Source organism: Nannospalax galili, unplaced genomic scaffold (assembly GCF_000622305.1).
Source record: "Nannospalax galili isolate Female #2095 unplaced genomic scaffold, S.galili_v1.0 scaffold461, whole genome shotgun sequence".
Classification (NCBI taxonomy): domain Eukaryota; kingdom Metazoa; phylum Chordata; class Mammalia; order Rodentia; family Spalacidae; genus Nannospalax; species Nannospalax galili.
Window position 1 is genome coordinate 3,581,798 of NW_008349975.1, and position 9,330 is coordinate 3,591,127.

Consider the following 9,330-nt stretch of genomic DNA (forward strand, 5'->3'; position numbering starts at 1 on the left):
CAGTTACTGTTTTTGACAATGATTCAAAAAGTTTAGCACAAAGACTTGGTTGCCAGTTTCTATGCAGATGATCCTCATAAGATAAAAGTAATTGAAACAGTTTTCTAAAAAGTAAATACTGATTAGCATCTCTAAAAGTTGAAAAAAATTCCCATTTTCTAATCAGAGAGGCAGTGTTGGACTGTTGGAACAGACTGGAACTGGCTCCTCTGTTAATCAGGCAATGACTTACAGGAAACTGAAGCAAATTCTTTTCAGTGCTCTAAGACCTTGACATTAAGCATTAAATACTCAAGTACATTGAGTACATGGGGTAGGGGGAAACTAAAGGCTAAAACAACTCTATTTTCATGGGGGGGTTTTGTGTGTGTACTTATAGAAAAGCTGTTATTTCTTGGTTTAACTTTTGTTTTTGAGTGTTTCATCTGCATGTATGTAAGTACACTCATGTCGTACAAAGGCCCCAGAGGTCAGGAAAGGGCGTCAGACACCCTGGAACTGGAGTTATACACAGTTATTAGTCCCTGTGTTGGTGCTGGGAATCAAATGTGAGCCCCCTTATAGAATAGTCAGTGCTCTTAACCACTGAGCCACCTCTCCAGCCCCAATCTTTGATTTTTTGAAGTTCTTATTTTTTATCATCCCATGAAAAACATTATCCAATAATACTTCTCCTTTGCTTTTATTTCTTACTCAAAGAGTACTAACAGAAATAACTGGAGTTTTAATAACTGACTATTCATAATTTTGAGTTTTTGTATTCCTCCATAGTTTATTTTCTATGATCCTTTCAGTTACTGTTTTTTGACAATGATTCAAAACGTATAGCACAAAGACTTGGTTACCACGTTTCTATGCAGATGATCCTATGTATTTGCACACATAGTCAAAAAGATTTCACAGGTTATAAATACAGATATCAAGCTATTGTTTCATATAGTATGTTTTAATTTATTTAAGAATTTATTACTTTCATTTTTAAGTACTTCAAATTTTAAGCAAAATTGAGAATTGTGAACAATGATAAAAATCTAAAACTTATTTTTATGAGAAGAAATCCAACACCCTGAGTATATATGAAGATGCTTACATCTGAACTAATGGAATTTTACACAGACTTGCCTCCAGTGACTTACAATAATTTGTAATACCTTTCGGGAAATGTAGAACTGTTTTTTGAAGGGCTGGAAAAATAGTTCAGCAGTTCAGAGCACTGGCTGCTCTCTTAGAGGCCCCAGGTTCAATTCTTAGCACCCACATGACAATAAACAACTGTTCGTAACTCTAGTTCCAGTTCCAGGGGAATCCGATCTTGTCTTCTGACCTCCCCAGCATTGCATGATATGGGTGCACTTACATATGTGCAGGAAATACATTCATACACATGAAATGAAAATATATAAAATTTTAAAAAATGTTTAAAATGTTAAGCATAATTCAAATTTCATTATGGAGAGCACATTTTTAGCTACAAGATTGCTTAACTTAAATGTACTTTAAACTATATACTTCTAAAATCAGATTCACATGCTCTTTGAGAAAAATCTATTATTTTTAACTCTTTTTTTTTTTTTTTTTTTTTTTGAGCGAGGGTCTCACTATGTAACCCTGGCTGGTCTCATATTCACTGGGTTTGCCGGGGTGGCCTCTGACTCCTAGAGACCCAGAGACCTCTGTATAAGGAGTGTTAGGATTAAAGGCATTGTCATTACAACCAGCCTATGCAGAGTGTCTGTCTGCAGGCTTCTGCTGTTAAACCATCATCATTTCCATAAAAATCTAAAAAGAGGTTCTTCCTTCTAGCATATGAGCCCTGATTTCCTGTCTTCAGAGACCCCTCAGTGCTATCCATCTCTGTGCTGGGGTCTGAACGCTCCTTAGAGTTCCTGTAATGATGTTGTCTATCTGTCTGTCTGACCGTGGCATCAGTAACTCTTAATAAATTCAGTACCTCCCACAACAACAACAAAAAAGAAATAGATTATATATTCAACTTAGAGTTAGTCTATAAATATTTTTAAAGTCAGTAATTTTCTTCGTCTTTCCATTAATTATATAGTTCCTATACGAAAATGATAAACTTTAAATGTAAATGTATTTCTAATGAAAAATAAAGTATTTTTCATTTTTCAAGAATTATAATGCCAACCAGGTGTAGTGGTACATGCCTTTAACCCCAGCACCTGGGAGGCATAGGCAGACAGATCGCTGTGAGATCGAGGCCAGCCTGATCCACCTTGCAAGCTCCATCCAGATCAGTTGAGGCTACAGGGCAACCTGTCTCAAAAAGATGAAGACAAATATGAAGAAGTGGAAGAGGAAGAGGAAGAGGAAAAGGGAGGAGGTGGAGGAGGAGGAATTATAATGCCTAGATGATCGGATTTTGAAAAGTATATGCTATAAGCCCCTTCAATTCAGGGTTTTACTTTCTATTGCTTTAGCTACTCATGTTCAATCAGGCCAAAAATGTTTATGGAAGATTTGAGAAGTAAAAATGCCAACTCAGGCATTTTAAAAATTGCTATTTGGAGTAGTGTAATTATTTCATGCATCCCATTCTAACCCTTTTGGGATAGGAATCACCCATTTTTCCAGTGCATTCACAGTGTATGTGCTGACCTAACCCATGGCAGCTGAAAGAGAGAAAATGGGATGAAAAACCAGAGCCAGAAGTAGGAGAGAAAGGAGAGATCATATTGTTTTAAATCATATATTCTAGCCATCCTATTTTTTATTATTATTGCTATTTATTTACTGCACCTAATTTGTGAATTCAATATTATAGTTACTCAGTTTAAAAGGTATGTATACATAAGACAAATATGTATTCCAATACTCTATACAGTTTCAGATATCTATTGGGAATCTTAGGATATATTTGCCAGGGATAAGTGGGGAATACTGTATAATAAAACTTTTGTCCACACTGATACATTTGCAAAAAATTATCTTGTTGCTATCTAAAATTAATAATGCTGTAAAATATAAAAGTATACATATCTGCCGGGTGTGGTAGCACACGCCTGTAGTCCAAGCACTTGGGAGGCAGAGATAGGTGGATCTCTGTGAGTTCAAGGCCAGCCTGGTCTACATAGTGAGTTCCAGGACAGCTGGGGCTACAGGGAGACCCTGCTTGAAAAAGCCAAAAGAAAGTATACATATCATTTAATAGAATTCAGATTGGGGCTAATTTTTTATTATGTTACAAATGACTTTTAAAACGTAATTAAAGTACTTCCACAACTGGTCATGCACAAATATTGTCTGTGAATTGCCTAAGCGTAAGTGACACATCTACAATGCAACGTCTATACCTAAGGCTCACAGAACATAGAACAAAGGGTAAAGAGGGCACTAATGAATATTTCAATTCTCATTAATCAAGCTCCCTCATGCAACAGAGGGCCAGGAACACAAAAGGTCACAAATGGCCAAACGGTAGAGATTAAGAGTCTTCAGAATGCTGTCCTTGGACAGGACTCTTATTAAACTTCACTCACCTGGGGCTCAGGGATCATTGTGGAAGAGGGGCAGAAAGATTATAAGAGCCAGAGAGGAGAAATATGGCCCTATGGAAATAGAGTCCTACAACCTCCTGGGACTATGCTCATTTGAAACTACAGAAATGGTGTCAGCATGCACAAGACCCAGGTAAACTCAAGAAGACAAAAACCCAGGACAGAATTGGGGAAATGGACAGAGGACCACAATCTTAGTTAAAGAAATATTGGCTGCTCTGCTTCTCTGGGCCTGCACTACCCACAGGACTCTCTCCAACTGGCAGGCCTTTCTCTCTGGGACAAGTCCATAGCGCCCTCAGCACTTTGACTCCCCCAGTCTCATTCACCATCCCATCTTCCCTGCTGGTCTCTCCTCCTAGCCTGGGTCTTATCCCATTCCTTGTCTTGGTGCCCCAGGCAGGGGAACCAGGGGAACCACCACTGCTTCCTGATCATTTGCATCTAGGCCAACTCAGTACCTTCTCAGGTCCCCAGGAGCACTGCTTTTGGGCCTGGCCCCCACCCTCACCTCCCTCTACTTCCCTGGGCATGCACCACCCACCAGCCTCTTTCATGGACGCCAGGGCTGACCTTCCCTCTTCTTGATGCTTTACATCCAGACCAACCCAGCTCCTCAGGGCAGTCCCCAGGAGCCCTTGGGGATGCTTCCCACTCCCATCTTCCTTTGTATCTCTGGATGGGATGGCCACCAGCTGCCCTAGACCAGAATCTTTCCTGGGCCCGGCTCCCAGGCCAGACCAACCTTGAAATTCCTGAGGCGAAAATCTTTCCAGGAGGGCTCTAAACCTTAGGAGAAAGCCTGAAAGCATGTGATCCTCATCCGACTTGGGCCTCAGGGGGAACTCCTGAAGACAAAAGCAACCTGGCTGCTCCAATATAAAATCAAAAGAACCAGACGTTTAGAGGAACCAGGATTTCATGCCCAAAAAGTAAACCAAAAAGGCACATAAAGTTCACAAAAAGAAGCAGATCTAAACTGGAAGGCTTGAGTCTCACACATGAATCAGAAACTACAAAAGAAATTCCCATGTCAAAATGACAGAGAAAAAATAATAACATGAAAAATCAAAATGACATATCCCCACCAAATACAAATAGTCCTCGAGAGGAGTACAATGAGAACACTGTAGAGATAATGCAAGACATGGAACTCAAAAGAACAATTATAAACATGATAAAAGAATTCAGTGAACTTAAAGAAGAACAGACAAAGAAATCAAAGAACTGAAGGAAGATAGGGTTAAACTTCTGAATGAATTCAGAAAAGAGAAATATTGAAGACTACTCAGGTTGAAATGAATAAGAAAGTGAAACACTCAGTAAGCCAATTAGAAACGATAGGAGAAAGCCTCACCAACAGGATGAATGAAATGTTTGGAAGATAAAGTGGATGAACTAGACAACTCAAGCAAAGACTATGAAAAATTTAAGAAATCACAAAAAAGGAATATGCAGGAATTGTGCGACACCATAAAAAGACCAAACTTATAAATCATAGGCATACAGGAAGGAGAAGAATCCTAAGATAATGGCATGGACCAGATCTTCAACAGAATCGTGGAAGAAAATTTCCCCAAATTAAAGAAAGACATGCCCATACAAATACAAGAAACATATAGAACACAAAAACAGAGCAGACCAGAAAAGGAACTCTCCATGGCACATTATAGTAAAAACACTAAATGCACAATACAGAGATAATACTGAAAGCTGCAAAAGAAAAACAAAAAGTCACATATAAAGGAAAATCCATTAGGATTACAGCTGACTTTTCAGTGCAAAATATGAAAGCCAGAAGAGCCTGGACCAAAGTATTCCCAGTTGTAAATGACCAGAGATGCCAACCCAGATTACTATACCCAGCAGAAATGTCTTTTATAGTCAAAGGGGAAAGAAAAATCTTCCATGACATAAATAGGCGGAAGGAATTCACGTCTACAAAACCAGCCCTTTAGAGAGTTCTGGAAGCAATATAAAGAGCTAAATGAAGGAATGACTACACCCAAGGGGTTGTGGAAAGAAATTCAATGAAAGTATAAATGTGGAAAAGTTCAGGTATATCAAGAATGTAAACAGAAATAAAAATGACAGGACTCAATACCAATCATTCATTAATAACTTTAAATATTAATGGACTGAACTCCCCAGTCAAAAGACACAGCTTAGGTGAATATGTTAAGAAACAAAACCCATCTTTTTGTTGCCTGCAAGAAACTCATCTCACTTTCAAGGACAGACACTATCACAAAGTGAAAGGATGGAACAAAATATACCAAGCAAATGGCACTAAGAAAAAAGCAGGCGTAGCAGCAGACTCTTCCAGGCAGCTGGGAACTTGTTCATATAAACTTAGAGCAATGGTGACAGAATGCACAAACTCATACATGATATTACAATCATGAACATATATTCACCAAACTCTGGTGCACCCAACTTCATAAAAACAATACTACAGGACTTTAAGACCCAAATTAACCCCAACTCATTAATAGTAGGGGACTTCAATACCCCACTGTCTCCATTAGATAGGTCAACAGGGTAGAGAGTTAACAGAGAGACATCCGAATTAAACAATACCATATATCAAATGGACTTAACAGATATCTACCAAGTATTCCACCCAAGGACCAAAGGACATACTTTCTACTGAGCACCCCATGGAACCTTCACCAAAATCGACCACATACTGGAGCACAAAACAAACCTAAAAAAGTACAAAAAAATTGAAATAATTCCATGCATTCTATCAGACCACAATGCAATAAAGCTTGCAATCAACACCAGAAGAAGTCCAATCAGCACATGAACACATGGAGATTAAACAACACACTCATGAATGATGAATGGGTCAAAAGAAATAAGAAAGAAATTAAAGTATTCCTGGAGCTAAATGAAAAGGACAGTACAACACAACAAAACCTCTAGGACACAATGAAATCGGTCCATAGAGGGAAGTTTATAGCTTTAAGTGCCTACATCAAAAAATCGGAAATAACACAAATCAGTGACTTAACATTGCAACTCAACACACTTGAAAAGCAACAGCAAACAAAACCCAAACCAGCAGGCAAGAAGAAATAACAAAAATCTGGGCAGAAATTAATGAAATTGAAGCAAAGGAAACCATACAGAGAACTGACAAATCCAAGAGCTGGTTCTTAGAAAAGATAAACAAGATTGACAGACGGCTAGCCCAGTTAACCAAAAGGAAGAAAGAGCACCTCCAAATCAACAAAATCAGAGATGAAAGGGGAAACATCACAACAGACACCAGAAAGACAGAGAACATTATAAGGGAATACTTTAAAAACCTATTTGCTACTAAATTTGAAAACCTAAAAGAAATGGAGAGAGATCTAAAGGCATGGGAGCCAAAAAACTAAACCAAGAAGAGATTAACAGTTAAACAGACCCATAACACAAAAAGAAATTGAAGCAATAATACAAAACCTCCCAAATAAAAAGAGCCCAGGACTAGAAAGATTTACAGCAGAATTCCATCAGACATTTGAAGAAGATCTACATCCAGCACTACTTATTTTTTTCAAAAAGATGGAAATGGAGGGAGAACTTCCAAATTCCTTCTATGAAGCCAGCAGCACTCTAATACCAAAGCCAGGCAAAGATACAACCAAAAAAGAAAACTATAGACCCATATCTTTAATGAACATAGATGCAAAAATTCTCAACAAGATACTTGCACACTGCATACAGACACACATCAAAAAGATCATCCAACATGATCAAGTCGGCTTTATCCCAGTGATGCAGGGATTGTGAGTCAATAAATCTCATAAATCATATAAATGGGTTCAAAGACGAGAACCGCTTGGTCACCTCAATAGATGTAGAGAAGGCCTTTGACAAAATTCAACATGCATTTATGGTCAATGTCCTAGAGAGAATTGAATGGGAGGGAACATACCTCAACATAATTAAAGCCATATATATCAAAGCCACAGCCAACATGATTCTAAATGGAGAAAAACTGGAAGCATTCCCATAGAAATCAGGAAACAGACAAGGCTATCCACTATCTCCACTTCTTTTTAACATAGTGCTTGAAACTCTTGCAAGAACAATAAGACCAGGAAATCAAAGGAGTAATAATTGGAAAAGAAGAGATCAAATTATCCCTTTTTGCAGATGATATGATATTATAACTAAGAGAAACCAAAAATTCCACCAGAAAACTCCTAGAACTTACTGACACGTTCAATAAGATGGCAGGTTTACAAAATTAAACTACAAAAGTCTGTAGCCTTTGTATATACCAATAACAAGCAATCAGAGAAAGACCACATGGAAACACTCCCCTTCACAATAGCTGCAAAAAAAATAAATAAATAAACCTGTCCAAAGACAATAAAGATCTCTACAATGAAAATTTTAAATCTTTAAAGAAAGAGATTGAGGAAGACATGAGAAGATGGAAGGACCTCCCATGCTCATGGATTGGCAGAACTAATATTGTGAAAATGACCATCCTACCAAAAGTCATTTATATATTCAGTACAATGCCAATCAAAATCCCCATGACATTTTTTTCACAGAATTGGAAAAAAAATACTAAGATTCATATGGAAGGCCAAAAGACCTCAGATAGCCAAAACAACCCTAGGCACTAAGAGCAATGCTGGCGGGATTACTATACCATATTTTAAGCTGTATTACAGAGTTATAGTCATAAAACAACATGGTATTGGCACAAAAATAGACCCATAGGTCAATGGAACAAAATTGAAGACCCAAATATGAGTAAATACAATTTCAGCCACCTGATATTTGACAAAGAGAGCCAAGAATATTCACTGGAGGAAAGACAGCATGTTCAGCAAATGGTGCTGGCAAAACTGGATCTCCACCTGTAGAAGAATGAAACTAAATCCCTTTCTTTCACACTGCACAAAAGTCAATTCCAAATAGATCAAAGACCCCAGTGTAAAACCTGAAACTCTGAAACTGTTAGAAGAAAACATTGGGAAAACCTGCAAGACACAGGTGTAGGAAAGGATTTTCTAAACCGGATATCAATTGCTCAGGAAACGAGGGCAAGAATTATCAAATGGGAACTCATTAAACTAAAAAGCTTCTGTACATCAAAGGAGGCAACTAGGGAAGTGAAAAGAAAGGGATTTAAATGGGAGAAAATCTTCACCAGCGACACATGACACACAGCAATTAAAAGTACCAGACTGGTGGAACCAACTTTCTTGGATGTTTTACAGACATATTTTGAGGCCTATTCTAATTTGGTCAGAAGGACATAAATGACAGTTTTTGCTCCTTGCCCTCCTAGGTCGACTATTTCCAGGGGACTATGAGCATCTCTCACCAAGTCAGACTGGTTAAGATCAAGAGAACAAATGATGCCCAATGGTGGAGAGGTTGTGGGGAAAGGGGAACACTCATTCACTGCTGGTGGGGCTGCAAACTTGTTAAACCCCTATGGAAAGCAGTGTGGAGAACTCTTAAAAAACTACAAATGAACCTACCATTTGACCCAGTTATATCACTCCTTGGCATATACCCAAAGAACTAATCCTATTGCCGAGACACTTGTCCATCCATGTTTGTTGCTGCTCTTTTTTTCAATAGCTAAGAGATGGAAGCAACCTAAGTGTCCCTCAATTGACGAGTGGATAATGAAAATGTGGTTCATTTATACGATGGCGTTTTACTCAGCAGTAAAGAAAGATGAAATCATGAAATTTGCAGGTAAATGGATGGAACAGTGAAGTAACATAGACTCAGAAAGAAAAATCGACATATGTTCTCCCTCATATGTGGATCCTAGAACCAGACTCTG